We start from the raw sequence: 3493 nt of genomic DNA on the forward strand, positions 1-3493 counted from the left end.
GACAAATTTGGAAGCTTATGATTTCTTAAATTCAAAATTAAATTAAAAAAACTTCAAAATATTATACTACATGGTCAGAATTCCTTATTCATCACTTTTCTGTTCCTCTGACAGTACAAGGCTTAATTTAACAACATTTAAATTATAAGACAAATTGCTTTTCTGACAACACAGATGATATAATTGTTTACCAAATTACACAGTAAAAGAAAATCTAGAAGTATAACAATACCATAAACAATTATCATGTATTTAAACTTTGAAACCAAAACCAATTAATTACCAATCCAGTGAACTTAAGTCAAATGTGTTTCCAAATTGCTTTGCACAGAAAATTGTTCATCTCATCGTCATTAGCATAAACTTCACATCTAAGAAAAATTCCACATAAAGTTAACAAATGTGAAGCAATTATATTTAACTTAAACAGTTTACATTTAGATAGCATTTGTTTTATGCCAAGCATTGTGCCAAGCACCTTTACAAATCATATGATTCCCATAAAATCTCCAAGAAGTAAATTTCATCACCATCCCCTTACTGAACAGTAAACTAAGGTAAATAAAACTTTCTTGGGGCCATACAGTTAATCAGCTTCTTAATGCCAAACAATAATATGTGCCTTTTAATTATATAAATATACATTTTTAAATTCGATACACATGGCCTCTTTTCCCCCCATAGACCCTAGTGCCAAATAGTATAATAAATTCTAACCTATCTTAAGCATTAAATTAGGAATGACACATTTCACCTTTTCACATTTCCAAATAGGAGCAGAATGAATTCAATTACCTTTTCATTGTGTCCCATTATGCAAAAACTTCCCCTTTTGGTGAGGCAGGAAATGATTAAATGCTGGTCAATCTGCCTTTCTTTGATCTGAGGGAAAAGGATTCCCCTCTCTCCTTTTTCTTTTTTATCTTTTCATATTCAAAACTTGGCCAAAGTTAGAATGCAAAAAGAAAGAAAAATTTTTTTCAACAACTTTCCAAAGGCTTCCAAACCTTTTACACTGCTAATCTAAACAGTAAAATATTTTTCTGTCTCTCTTTCTTTCTCTTTCCCATCCACCCACTCCTCTGATACTGCTGCAATCATGGAGGAAGGGAGAGAGAGAGGGAGGAAAGAGACGGAGGGACAAAGTAGAATTCCAAGGGAAGTCCAGCTGTAGCTCTTGCTGCTCTGACTGGCTTACTACATTTTAAACCTTACCAGTTGTCAGATTACACACAGATACTCCACAAAGAAACACACACAAAACAAAAACAGAGCAATACAGATCTCTTTTTAGGAATTTGGAACTATGCCCAAAGGGCTATAAAAATACACATATCCTTTGACCCAGCAATACCACTTCTGGGGTTGTATCCCAAAGAGATCATACAAGTGGAAGGAGGACCATATGTACAAAAATATTTACAGCAGTTCTTTGTGTGGTGGCAAAAAATTGGAAATCAAGGAAATGCCCATCATTTGGGGAATGGCTAAACAAGTTGTGGTATATGAATGTAGTGGAATACTCTTGTGCTATAAGAAATGAGGAGCAGATAGACTTCATAATAACCTGAAGAAACTTACATAACTGATGCTGAGTGAGAGGAGCAGAACAGAGAGAACATTGTACACAGTTACAGACACATCGTATCTGTGATGACTGACTTTGATAAACTGGGCTCATCTCAGCAATGCAAGTGTATAAGACAACTCCAGAGGACTCATGATGGAAAAGGCTATCCACATCCAGAGAAAAATTTATGGAGTCTGAATGCAGATGGAAGCAAACTACTTGCTCTCTTTTTTGTTTTGTTTTGTTCCTTCTTTCTCGTTCATTCCATTGGTTATAACCCTTCTTCATAACTTGACTAATGTTTAATGTGAAGGTATTTGTAGAACCTATATTGGATTGCCTGCCACCATGGGAGGAAGGGGGGAGGAGAAGAAGGGGGAAGTTTGTGGAACTGAATGTTGTAAAATAAAAGTAAATAAATAAAAGACTAAACCAGTAGAAATACAAATACGTAATATGCCAATTTACTCTGATTCACTTCTAGACAGTTTCGAAAGGGATCCTTCCCAGAATCTAGATTCATTTACTGTTTCTCCCTTTTCCTCTTTCTTCCCTCCTCCCTCCCTCCAAAGGTACTTCCTCTTCTTTTAGGACTGGTCTCTCAAGAGCAGACTGGGAATGGGAGGGCATTTCCCGGGTTAACCCACTGTAACCAGCATTTCTCCTAATGGGCTATATGGAGAATACTCCCTGGTACCTTTTCCTTAGAACTCTTATTCCCCATCTTAGGAATTTCCTCCTAGGGTCCTTCTTTCAAAGGACTGGCCACCTAAAATGCAATCCCAGACCAACAAGGAAGTATTTAGATCCTGAATTTTCCCAATATATTGATTTTCATAATCTCAGCTGTTACTGGTCCCTTTTTCCCATGATCATTCACTCACTTTTCTCAGCCAAACCAAGGTTTTGGGATCATTCAGGAAATCAGGGGACAGTCAGAGGAGAAGGCAGAGACTGCTCAATTTGAGCAGGAGCTCTCTTCTCTGAGTTCCTCTCTGTTCAACCACCTTGGGATCTTCTGATACCCTACCCATGCACCAAATTGTTAGAAACGGAATTCAGTCACTCCTTGGTGGAGTCCCATCCTCCCTTATGAAATGAAACTTAAACTTAAGTGAGTGAAAGATGCATTTATTTAGGCTCTGGAGCAGATCCATGGTACCCTGTAGGGACTCATGCATACATATAGAAGACAGAATGAGCTTTTTATGGGTTAGTACTGCTTGGTCCCTCCTTTCAGTTCTGGGATTGGTCCCAGCTCTTCCAGGTTACATTCTTTGTAACTTACCCACTACACATTACTCCTTAACATGTTTTACCTCCTAAACACAGATCCCATGTTCAAAAAATAGAGATATAATCTGTGCACAGGTGTGTAAGTTAATATGCATGAAGGTTATTAGGCGTGTGCAGATGCAAGAGAACTTAGCCCCTTGTTTGAACTCTCAGGTTTTGAGGACTTGTCTCATCCCAGTCTCTAGTTCCTATTTCAGACAGAATGTGCTCTAACTATAAATTGAGTAAGGGAAAGCACAAGGTGCCAGTGTTCTCCCACCCCCAGGCCTCCCATAGTGCAAGCAGAACAATGAAATTCCTTTCTCACAATTGACTAATACCATCTTTTGTCCCCATTGTCAATTTGTGGGGTATATGGTAAAACTGCATTTATTTTCATTTCCATTTATCTTATTAATGATTTAAAGTGATCTTTCATAAAGTTATTGATTATAGTTCTCTTTAAAATTATTTGTTTGTATCTTTAGAGCACTTATCTATTTGGATAATCTGACATGGAGAAATACGGCATAAAAATTGAACATTTGCAAGAATTGCTTGGAAGAATCACAGCCATTCAGTCAATAATCCTTCGAGAAGCCTGGGCTTCAGGATTCAGTGGACAACCCTGACCTTGCAAAAGAAGCA

The sequence above is a fragment of the Petaurus breviceps genome, unplaced genomic scaffold (assembly GCF_028583685.1).
Source record: "Petaurus breviceps papuanus isolate PSGF00001 unplaced genomic scaffold, PetGlider_PUasm1.0 138, whole genome shotgun sequence".
NCBI classification, from domain to species: domain Eukaryota; kingdom Metazoa; phylum Chordata; class Mammalia; order Diprotodontia; family Petauridae; genus Petaurus; species Petaurus breviceps.